A 12849-nucleotide genomic window follows, 5' to 3' on the forward strand; every position below is an offset into this window, starting at 1 on the left:
GACGCCTCCCTGGGGAGGTGTTCCAGGCATGTCCCCCCGGGAGGAGGCCCCGGGGAAGACCCAGGACACGCTGGAGGGACTATGTCTCTCGGCTGGCCTGGGAACGCCTCGGTGTTCTTCCCGAGGAGCTGGCCGAGGTGTCTGGGGAAAGGGAAGTTTGGGCTTCCATGCTTAGACTGCTGCCTCCGCGACCCGGTCCTGGATAAGCGGAAGAAGACGAGAGACGAGAGATAAGTAATTTCAAGATTCCCCTGAAATAAACACAGAGGCCACAGATTAGGCTTCTTTTAACAGCAGTTTGAGATGCATATGATTTTTTTAAACTATAGTTTCACAATCTTTTCATACTCAAATGGTCATGTTAACGATGGCCTATTCACAGTGTTCAAACCATGCCGATATTTTCGGGGGGTCCCTTTTTTTCCCTGGGGGGGGGGGGGGGGGTGTGCTTGTGCTTGCGCTTGTCTCAGAGTGCGGATCTCCAAACACATGAGAAGCCTATCTTACGCACATATCACGCGGACTCCACACCTCCACACACGCATCGCGTCTGAAGTCATAACTCATCAGGGGAAATCATGTCCACATTGGCATGTTCAAAAAATAACCTCGCATCAACAATGATATCAATGGGAACATTACCAATGGTAACAATGGGAAAATTCTGGGGACACAAACTAGTAGAAAGGAAGTGTGTTGGCACTGTTGGCACACTTCCTTTCTACTAGTTTGTGTCCCCAACCTGGCAGCAGCAGTCATTGTCATATCGGTTTATCTTTGATGTGAACACAACACTTCGGATATGCAAATGCTTCCCGTTACACACGATTGCTATGTCAATAAACATCATTTTGCCAATATTTTAGAGACCCCCCCAACATTTCCCAAATCATGTTTTCAAGGGATCTCATGTCTGTTTCAGGGGATCTCGGATCCCCCGAGTACCCCCGTAGTTCGAACGGTGCCTATTCACTCTGCCATGGACATATTTATGCACTGACTGTGGTCATTTGACTGGTCTCATACTAAAATGGCCATGCTAATGATGGCCTATTCACTCAGACATGGACATATTCATGCAATGAGTATGGTCGTTTGAGGTGTCGAATGTGGGCATTTGCATGCATTGTAATTTATTGCATGGATATGAATTTAAATGTGTGTTTTACATTTGCATAGGATGAGTATGTGACTGAAGAGGGGGAAAGCCTTGCTGAGGAGCAGAGTGAAGCCTGTCCAGACATACAAGATGGAGAGGGGCATGGAAGTGATCAGTTCAGAAGTGAAAAACCAGAAGACTTGATGAAATTTCTGGCCATGATGCTTTTGTCATGGCAATCAGCCTTCAAGATTTCTGATAATGCCATCACATCGCTTCTTCTGTGCATCAAACAGTTTGTGTGGATACTTGGAAATGTTCTCTGTGTTAATTCCCTCACTGCCTTTTCCATCAATATTCCAGCAATATACAGGTTTTGTACTGTTGCTATTATTGATAGACAATAACCAAGCAAAACCAAGTCCTTGGCTGCTACTTTCACAGTACACTGTTGAAACACATTATTGTTGCATTCATGTCTTTGTTATTTTTAGTACGAGTAAAAGTTTTTCATCTCACTGTGTACTATGTATGGCTTAAATGACAATAAACCTTCTTGACTTGACTTGTGTGCAGCAACTCAGTTTTAAAAAGCTTACAATTCTACAATTCTTACAATTAAGTTAATACCTTTTAGTAAAATGTTACCTGGGAACTCCCCCTGCTATCCTGATTTGCATTTGTATAGCCTTCCCTAGGCTTAGGGGAAGGGGGGTCATGGGGGACAACTGCCAAAGCAAGTTACACGTCCATTTCTGACAATTCACGGCAGTTTTCAGTGTTGCCTGCAAATTGCTGTAAATTGTCATAAACCTGAAATTCCACAGAAATCTACAGTCCCGTTTGCTCCCGTAAATCCTACTTTTCATGCAGTGTCATTTCTGCCGCGCATTAAGCTGGAATGCTGAGAAATTAAATGAAACGTCACTGAATGATAACTAGGCTATGTGTTTAAATTCCACTTGTGCAAAAATGCTCAGCCTTCGTCCCAACAGTTTAGTAGCCTATCTTAACTTTTGTCATTAGATGCGTAAAATAGCGTAAACTATAAACCAAGTTTCACTAGTTCGCCCTTGAGTGCTTGGTGTACAGTAAGCATGTTTGGCATGTCAGCTGGCCTCGGTACCTGGATGCTTTCAGCGGAGATCATACGGGATGAGATCCGCTTCACACACCCCCTATAGAGGAATTGCAGCTGGGTGCTCTAGTGAAATGGAGGAGAAGGGGGAGGTGGTGGGACAATTCGAGAAGCCTTCGCGCATGACAGGTGAAAGGAGCAGGAGGGATTAAATCTCCGGGAAGGCGGGAGCAGGTAATGACAGCTGTCAACCACTCCGCAGGCTTCCTCCCGAACTACGTTTATACAAACAACATTTATTTTAAATACCGAAATCACGCACAGCCACTTCACCTCTCTAACTTAAATCCTGGAAGTGTGCTAGAGAATACTGTGCAGTTTAATGATCTCGTTATCAGCTGAATCGGCATGCACTAGAATATTAATGTTATAAATTAAGTTGGGATATTTATTAATAACTAACATAACCAGACGAACTGTCTTCACCTACAAAACAACAGCAGTGTCTGTACAAAAAATTAAGTGACGGGGCATGCCAAACAAACTGTGCAATTGCAATTTTTTTTTAACAGCTGCATGGAGGAAAGGAGGTGAGAGGAGAAACTGGCGCATCTGCTCAAGTTTGTGGCGTGCAATTATCAACTCGTATGCATTCAATTGTCTCTGTTATTAGTTAGCAATAGAGGTAATTTGCTATCACCAAATCGCCGATTATCAACGAAAGGAGAGGGAGAGATGGCGGGCGCACATGTTTTGGCGGCCACAGACAAAGCCTACTTCAGTGTTATGCTGCCCCCATGGCTGCAAGTTGTAACTGCACCCTTACCGCAGTTTACCGCGAGGGCCCCTACCGTTCTGCGGCAGACAGGCGAGCATTCTGAGTATGTCACTAGTGTATAGTAATGACTGGCCGAGGCACCTTGAACATCTGAGGGCCGTCCTTAGGCCGCTGAGGTGAGCGGGGCTCACAGCCAACCCAAAGAAGTGTGCGATTGGGCAGGTGGAAGTACGGTATCTGGGCTTCCACTTGGGCAACGGGCAGGTGCGTCCCCAAATTAATAAGGCGGCAGCAATTGCGGCCTGCCCGAGGCCCAAGACCAGAAATGGGGTGAGACAGTTACTGGGGCTGGCTGGCTATTACCATAGGTTTATACCTAATTATTCGGACGTCACCAGGCCGCTGAGTGATCTCACTAAAAAGTGGGGCCCAGATCCGGTCCAGTGGACGGAGCAATGCCAGCGGGCTTTTTCAGAGGTAAAGGCTGCACTGTGTGGGGGGCCACTTTTACACTCCCCTGACTTTTCTCTCCCCTTTGTGTTGCAGACCGATGCATCAGACAGAGGGCTGGGGCAGTTTTGTCCCAGGAGGTGGAGGGAGAGGACCACCCCGTCCTCTACATCAGTAGGAAGCTGTCAGCACGTGAGGGGTGCTACAGCACCATTGAAAAGGAGTGTCTGGCGATCAAGTGGGCGGTCCTCGCCCTCCGTTACTACCTGCTGGGGCACCCTTTCACCCTCTGTTCGGACCACGCGCCCCTCCAGTGGCTCCACCGCATGAAAGATGCCAACAAGCGGATCACCCGTTGGTATCTGGCACTCCAACCCTTTAATTTCAAGGTGGTCCACAGGCCGGGGGCGCAGATGGTCGTGGCGGACTTCCTCTCCCATCAAGGGGGGGGGAGTCGGCTGCAGGCTGGACGGCTGCCCGGCCTGAGTCGGGCGGTGGGGGTATGTGGCAGCGGGGGCGTGGTCAAGCGCCGGTCTGTGACAGGAGGGCGGAGTCAGGGAAGGTAAGTGGCAGAATCACTACACCTGAGAGCAATTAAACTGTGTTTGTGTGTCTTCCCAGTGACCGCGCCCTACTTAAGGAGGGAGAGCGAGAGCAGAGGGGCAGATCCCCGAACAAGACGCCTGTCGTGTGTGTGTCTGTGTGAGATAAATATTGTTCACTGAAAAGTGTGGCAATAAAAGCCCTATACCAAAACCTGATCTCTGTCCTGCCGTCCTCTGTGCTCCACCCACCCATACGAACTGCCACAATATGTTACCTCTGGGTGATATTATTCGTAAGTACAGTATGGTATTAGCTTCCACGGTTATGCGGATGACACACAGTTGCATGTTTCTGCAAAGCCAGATGAGAGACACCAGCTAAATAGAATTAAGGAATGTGCAGAGGACATTAGACACTGGATACTTAACTTCCTTCTGCTTAACTCTGACAAGACAGAAGTACTTGTCCTAGTACCACGTGCAACTGGAAGTAGGTTTTCTGATTACACAGTAACTCTGGATGGCCTTTCTGTTTCTTCACATGCAGCAGTAAAAGACCTCAGTGTGATCATGGACTCCAGTCTTTCATTTGAAACTCATATCGGTAACATTACCTGGATAACTTTCTTTCATCTCAGAAATATCACTAAGATAAGAAATATAATGTCACTACATGGCACAGAAAAACTAGTTCATGCTTTTGTTACCCCTAGATTGGAGTATTTTAATTCCTTACTGTCTGGATGTTCCAATAAGTGCATAAACAAGCTCCAGTTAGTTCAAAATGCAACAACAAGAGTCCTTACTAGAACTAGAAGATATGACATCACCCCTATTTTATCCACACTGCACTGATTCCCAATCAAATTTCATATTGATTATAAAATACTACTGTTGACCTTTAAAGCACTGAATGGTCTTGCACCACAGTACCTTAGTGAACTTCTGGTCCTTTATGACCTGCCACGCCTACTTAGATCAAGAGGTGCAGGGTATCTGCTGGTACCTCATATAGTGAAGGCTACATCGGGGGCAGAGCCTTTTCTTACAAAGCCCCACAGTTATGGAACAGCCTTCCAAGCAGTGTTCGGGACTCAGACACAGTCTCAGTATTTAAGTCTCAGCTGAAAACATATCTATCTGTTTATTCAAGCCTTCTGTTAATAATTTTATTAGGTAAAGGAGTAGATCTGGAGGGTCCTCAGGCATAGAGTGTTTTGGCAAACTGGGATGTATGGATGCTGTCAGCACCCAACCCACTCACTCACTCAGGTTTGTTGATGTTGTAGTAGCTGGCTGCTTATGTCCCAGGGTGCCCTCATGTCTGTGCTACATTCTGGCTCTCCCCTTTTAGTTATGCTGTCATAGTTAGTCTTGCCAGAGTCCTTGCTTGCACTCAGTGCAAAATGTATCATGTTCTTACTCAGTTGGTGACATTGGGCATACCTAACAACCTGTGCCCCCCCATCTCTTCCCTCTATCTGTCCCTCTGAGTTACATGTCAATCCTGAGACACTAGTAAGATGCTGACCTCTTCTGATCCTCTGACTCACCTGATCTATCCTGATGCCCTACATCTGGCTGGAGTCTCATCCCATCACTCCTGTAGAGGATGGCCCCATATGGACAGTCAAAAGTCACACTTGGAAGATAGCTCTGAACACTTACAGTAATACATTTATGTCTGAGGACTACAGTTGACTTGCTAACTTAAGGACTGCAGTCATCATGAACAGTTTTGAACTCAAGTTTCCATCAATGAACAGTTTATAACTTCAACAAAAAGACTTCATGTTAAAACTATAATGAATTTCCTGGTTTCACAGTCAGACTTTGTGACTATATATGACACAGTTATAGAAGCAAGTTATTTATGATCATGCTATCTGTCATCACCCAAATGAGGATGGGTTCCCTTTTGAGTCTGGTTCCTCTCAAGGCTTTTTCCTCATGTTGTCTGAGGGAGTTTTTCCTTGCCACTGTCACCACAGGCTTGCTCATTGGGGATAAATTATGCATAAAATTAGCTCATGTTTAAAGTCTTTAATTTTCTGTAAAGCTTCTTTGCGACAATGTCTATTGTTAAAAGCACTATATAAATAAACTTGACTTGACCTGAAGTGGGCCATCCTCCAGTAGGTCAGCCATGGCCCAGATCATCAGCACCAGCACTTTCACTCACTGGCTTACAGCAAAGTGGGCTGGCTGTTCACATTTGTCCAACAGCTCCAGGATGCATGTGGCTGCTGGCTGGCAAGTGTGATGTTGAATCCATCATCAAACGAGAGACACTGGAGCAGTTTGTTGCCAAACAAGACATCAGCATCGATCTGGTGTCACCAAATGATGTCACTGGAGGAGGTGATCCGACTGGCCGAAGATAATCTGATGGCGTTTCTAGGAACAGGCTCTGTGACAACTTACTCCCTCCCCCCCTCTCTCTCACACTCACTTTCTCCTTCTCTCTCTCCTCACCCTCCCCTACCCCAGCCCTGCGGAAACAGGGGCCAATTCCCCCGAAACCCACTCCCCGCACTTGTGTCTCTCCTCATGTTTCTACTCTCCCTCCTCCTTCTGTGTCTGTGCTACCATTAACCCCCTCTCTCTCTCTCCACAAATGAACTCATCCATGCCCACCACAACTGAGAGCCAGCCCTGGCAGGTCTGTAGGCATGGAGGGAAGGTGGGGATTCAGCACTTCTGCAAGGAGGCGGGGCTACTAATTTGCATCTCCAATGCACCTCAGACTTCCCCTGATTGAGTGGGGGCATATAGGATAGTCATGAGTATTCAAAGGGGTACACATCAGGCTTTGGTTGATTCGGATTGTAATCAGACCTCCATACATCGAAGCATGACTTGGTGCGGGGCACTGGGAAATATACATTTGGTGAAGGCCAACTGTGTGCATGGGGACATAAAAAATATCCATTACTGCCCATCACTATTCATTTCTGAGGAGAAAATCATAATGTAGAAATTGCGGTTAGTCCCAGCCTCATTCACCCGCTGATCCTGGGAACCGATTGGCTGGGGTTTAAAACAGTAATGAAACAGATAGTAGTGGGTGGGTCCTACAGTAGCAACCATCACAGGGGGATCCTGCTGAAATGTTAGCTGGGGAGGCAGTCCCAAGACTGTCCACTTCAGCATCGTGTCATGATGACACAGAGAATGGGGAAAGCCTTCCTCCCTTTCTGGGGAATCCCTTAGGGGACTTCCCATTGGAGCAACCATGTGACAAGTCTCTGAGACATGCTTTTGACCAAGTAAAAGAAATTGATGACCAAATCCTCCAGCCTAATGTTGCACTTTCCTTCTTGTACTTTTGTAGCATTAAGGATAGGCTGTATCGAGCAATGCAGGACACTCAAACTAAAGAAAAGATGACACAGTTGTTGGTCATGAAGTGCTGCAGGGAACTTTTATTCCCTGTGGCTCATCATAATCGTATGGCTGAGCATTTGGGGGAGGATAAAACATTAAATCATCTCATGGCCCATTTCTATTGGCCAGGGATTCACGCTGATGTCCGCAGGTGGTGTGCATCATGTTGTGAATGCCAGCTGGTAAATCCAGTGACTACACCAAAAGCACCATTGCGCCCACTGCCACTGATGGAGATCCCCTTCGAAAGAACTGGCATGGATCTCATTGGGCCATTAGATTGATCTGCACACAAGTATCGCTTTGGACTAGTCAAAGTGGATTAAGCAACATGATATCCAGAAGCAGTGCTGCTCTGCAATATCTCAGCATGCAGTGTTGTGGAGGCACTCTTCCGTGTTATCTCCTGAGCCGGGATTCTGAAAGAAATCCTGACTGATCAAGGCACTACTTTTATGTCACACACATTGCATGAATTGTACAAATTATTGGGGATTAAATCAATTCATACTAGTGTTTATCATCTGCAAATGGACTGGCTGGTCAAACGATTTAACCAAACACTTAAGAACATGATTCGTAAGTTCCTTCATGGGGATGCTAAAAATTGGGACAGGTGGCTTGACCCTCTGTTGTTTGCAGTGCACAAGGTCCCACAAGCCTCCACCAGGTTTTCCCCATTTGAATTGCTGTATGGGCGCAAGCCCTCTGGTGTCTTAGACTTCATTAGAGAAAATTGGAAGGAGGGGCCTTTTCAAAGCAAAAATGAAATTCAATACATTCTTGACCTGACAGCAAAACTCCACACACTGAGTCACAGAACCCAGGAGAATGTGATACAGGCCCAAAAACATTAAGCTTGCCTGTTCAACAGAGGGGCATGGTTAAGGGAATTTGCACTGGGAGATAAAGTCCTCATTTTACTGCCCACCTCAAGTTTAAAATTACTCGCCAAGTGGCAAGGGCTCTTTGAGGTCACATGGTGAATTAGGGAGGTCAACTATGAGATCAAATGGCCAGATCGGGTGACACATATCGAATTTACCAACTCAGTCTCCTAAAACCATGGAGAGAAGAGGTTCCTGTGGCTTTGGCAATGGTAGTTCCAGAGAGGGCAGAGCTGGGACTGGAGGTAAGTCTAAAAAGTGCAGCCAAATTCACCCTGGTCCCCTGTGGAGACCACCTCTCACCATCCCAGGGAGCACAGGTAATTAGATTGCAGGAGGAATTCTCCAGTTTGTTCTTACCCCTCCCTGGTCACACTAACCTCACAGAGCACCACATTGAGACTCCTCCAGGGGTGGTGGTATGCAGCCACCCATATCAGCTGATCCCATATTGGCAGATTCCTTGACTCCATTATCCTGTGAGAAAACTGCCTTTTCCACTCCATTTGGCTTACACCAATTTGTAACCCTTCCTTTCAGGTTGTTTGGGGCTCCAGCAATGTTTCAGTGTCTCATAGACTGAATTCTCCATCCCCACAATGCATATGCAGCAGGATACTTCGATGAGGATCATTTATAGTAATGATTGGGAGCAGCATTTACAATATCTTAGGGCAGTTCTGAGGTCACTGAAGTATGCTGGGCTCACAGCAAACCCGAAGAAATGTGCAACTGGATGGGTGGAAGTACGGTATCTGGGCTTCCACTTGGGTCATGGGCAGGTGTGTCCCCAAATTGATAAGACTGCAGCGATTGCAGCCTGCCCGCAACCTAAGACCAAGAAGGGGCTGAGGCAGTTCCTGGGGCTGGCTGGTTATTATACACGATTTGTGCCTAACTTTTCAGACATCTCCAGCCCACTGACTGACTTCACTAAAAAGGGGGTGCCAGATGGAGTGGATGGAGTCATGCAAATGGGCTCAAGTAAACCGCTCAAGTAAAGGCGGTTTTGTGTCTGGGCCCTCTGTTGCATTCTCCTGACTTTTCTCTCCCTTTTGTTTTACAGACCAACATGTCAGACAGAGGGCTGCGGGCTGTTTTGTCCCAGGTGGTGGAGGGGGAGGAATATCTGGTGCTGTACATCAGCTGCAAGCTCTCCATGCAAGAATCAAAGTACAGCACAATAGAAAAGGAATGTGTCTGGCCATCAAGTGGGCAGTCCTCACTCACCAGTACTACCAGCTAGGATGCCCATTCACCCTCTGTTCCAATCATGCCCCACTCCAGTGGCTCCACCGCATGAAGGATGGCAACGCATGGATCACTCATTGGTATCTGGCCCTTCAGCCCTTTAAATTCGAGGTGGTCCACAGGCCGGGGGCACAGATGGTGGTGGTGGATTACCTCTCCTGCCGGGGGAGAAGTCAGCAGCTCTCCAGCCTGAGTTGGGCAGTGGGGGTATGTGGCAGTGGGGGTGTGGTCAATTGTCAGCTGTGAATGGCGAGGAGGCAGGTTGAACCAGTAGGTAACATGTGATGAGGTCCACCTGTGCCAAATTACTGGTTGTCTATTAACCTGTGTCTCTGTGTCTTTCAGACAGTCAGGAATGAGAGAGAGTGAGAGCAGGGTCACTCCACGTGTGTGCGTACTGGATGTTTACATGTTGAGCTGCCACTGAAAAGTGTCAAACTAAAAAGAACAAACCTGTTCTGAAGTCTGCTTCCAGTTCCTATTCCCCCAAAAGTCTGAGAATTGTTGTAGACTGCAGTTGTCATGAACAGTTTTGCACTCAAGTTTCCATCAATTAACAGCTGATAACTTCAACTAAATAGACTTCATGCTAAAACTATAATGAATTTCCTGGTTACACAATTGTACTTTGTGACTATATTGGACACGGTTATCAAAGTAAGTTATTTATAATCATGCCATCTGTTATCACTTAAATGAGGATGGGTTCCCATTTGAGTCTGGTTCCTCTCAAGGTTTCTTCCTCATATTGTCTGAAGGGGTTTTTCCTTGCCACCATCACCTCAGGCTTGCTTATGAGGGACAAATAAATTTATTCAGGATACAATTAGTTCATATGTTTAAAGTCTTTATTTTTCTGTAAAGCTGCTCTGCAACAAAGTTGTTAAAAACACTATACACATGAACTGACATGACTTGACATGACAAACAAGACCTATAGAACTGTCTTGACATATACAGTGGTGCTTGAAAGTTTGTGAACCCTTTAGAATTTTCTATATTTCTGCATAAATATGACCTAAAACATCATCAGATTTTCCCACAAGTCATAAAAGTAGATAAAGAGAACTCAGTTAAACAAATGAGACAAAAATATTATAATTGGCCATTTATTTACTGAGGAAAATGATCCAATATTACATATCTGTGAGTAGCAAAAGTATGTGAACCTTTGCTTTCAGTATTTGGTGTGACCCCCTTGTGCAGCAATAACTGCAACTAAACGTTTCCGGTAACTGTTGATCAGTCCTGCACACTGGCTTGGAGGAATTTTAGCCCATTCCTCTGTATAGAACAGCTTCAACTCGGGAATGTTGGTGGGTTTCCTTACATGAACTGCTCGCTTCAGGTCCTTCCACAATGTTTTGATTGGATTAAGGTCAGGACTTTAACTTGGCCATTCCAAAACATTCACTTTATTCTTCTTTAACCATTCTTTGGTAGAACGACTTGTGTGCTTAGGGTTGTTGTCTTGCTGCATGACCCATCTTCTCTTGAGATTCAGTTCATGGACAGATGTCCTGATATTTTCCTTTAGAATTTGCTGGTATAATTCAGAATTCATTGGTCCATCACTGATGACAAGCCATCCTGGCACAGATGCAGCAAAACAGGCCCAAACCATGATACTACCACCACCATATTTCACAGATGGGATCAGGTTCTTATGCTGAAATGTAGTGTTTTCCTTTCTCCAAACATAACGCTTCTCATTTAAACCAAAAAGTTCTATTTTGGTCTCATCCGTCCACAAAACATTTTTCCAATAGCCTTCTGGCTTGTCCACATGATCTTTAGCAAACTGCAGATGAGCAGCAATGTTCTTTTTGGAGAGCAGTAGCTTTCTCCTTGCAAACCTGTCATGCACTTTATTGTTGTTCAGTGTTCTCCTGATGGTGGACTCATGAACATTAACATTAGCCAATGTGAGAGAGGCCTTCAGTTGCTTAGAAGTTACCCTGGGGTCCTTTGTGACCTCGCCGACTATTACACGCCTTGCTCTTGGAGTGATCTTTATTGGTCGACTATTCCTGGGGAGGGTAACAATGGTCTTGAATTTCCTCCATTTGTACACAATTTGTCTGACTGTGGATTGGTGGAGTCCAAACTCTTTAGAGACGGTTTTTTCACCTTTTCCAGCCTGATGAGCATCAACAACGCTTTTTCTGAGGTCCTCAGAAATCTCCTTTGTTCGTGCCATGATACACTTCCAAAAACATGTGTTGTGAAGATCAGACCTTGATAGATCCCTGTTCTTTAAATAAAACAGGGTGCCCACTCACACCTGATTGTCATCCCATTGATTGAAAACACCTGACTCTAATTCCACATTCAAATTAACTGCTAATCCTAGAGGTTCACATACTTTTGCCACTCACAGATATGTAATATTGGATCATTTTCCTCAATAAATAAATCTCATCTCATTATCTCTAGCCACTTTATCCTTCTGCAGGGTCGCAGGCAAGCTGGAGCCTATCCCATCTGACTACGGGCGAAAGGTGGGGTACACCCTGGACAAGTCGCCAGGTCATCACAGGGCTGACACATAGACACAGACAACCATTCACACTCACATTCACACCTACGGTCAATTTAGAGTCACCAGTTAACCTAACCTGCATGTCTTTGGACTGTGGGGGAAACCGGAGCACCCGGAGGAAACCCACGCGGACACGGGGAGAACATGCAAACTCCACACAGAAAGGCCCTCGCCGGCCCTGGGGCTCGAACCCAGGACCTTCTTGCTGTGAGGCGACAGCGCTAACCACTACACCACCGTGCCGTCAATAAATAAATGACCAAGTATAATATGTTTGTCTCATATTTTTAACTGAGTTCTCTTTATCTACTTTTAGGACTTGTATGAAAATCTGATGATGGTTTAGGTCATATTTATGCAGAAATATAGAAAATTCTAAAGGGTTCACAAACTTTCAAGCACCACTGTAGTATGTTAGATTTTAATTACAGTTTTATAAAGGTTTTAGTATTATACATTGATATTTGTATAATCAAAGAACAACCAAGATACGAAAAAACCCCCACCTTTTTCCAGTGCTTGTTATTTTAGAATACAGAATATAGGCTGTAGCCCTTTTAGGTTTCAGACTGTTCATTCAGATTGAATGACATGAAACACCCAGAGGGGGAAAAAATGTTGGATAGTGTCAACAGAATCCTGACTGGCTAATGTATAATCTACTTGGCAACCTTCCCTCTGAGAAATAGCCTGGCAGAGAATAGAGTGTTCAGTGATACCCTAAATTGAACATATTCTCACTGCTACTACAGAACAAGACTTCATTCACTACTGGGTCACTCAGTTTCAGTAATTGTTTTATCCTTGTCTGGGTCACAGACACCCTAGATGT

This window comes from Neoarius graeffei, chromosome 16, assembly GCF_027579695.1.
Source record: "Neoarius graeffei isolate fNeoGra1 chromosome 16, fNeoGra1.pri, whole genome shotgun sequence".
In the NCBI taxonomy this organism is placed as follows: domain Eukaryota; kingdom Metazoa; phylum Chordata; class Actinopteri; order Siluriformes; family Ariidae; genus Neoarius; species Neoarius graeffei.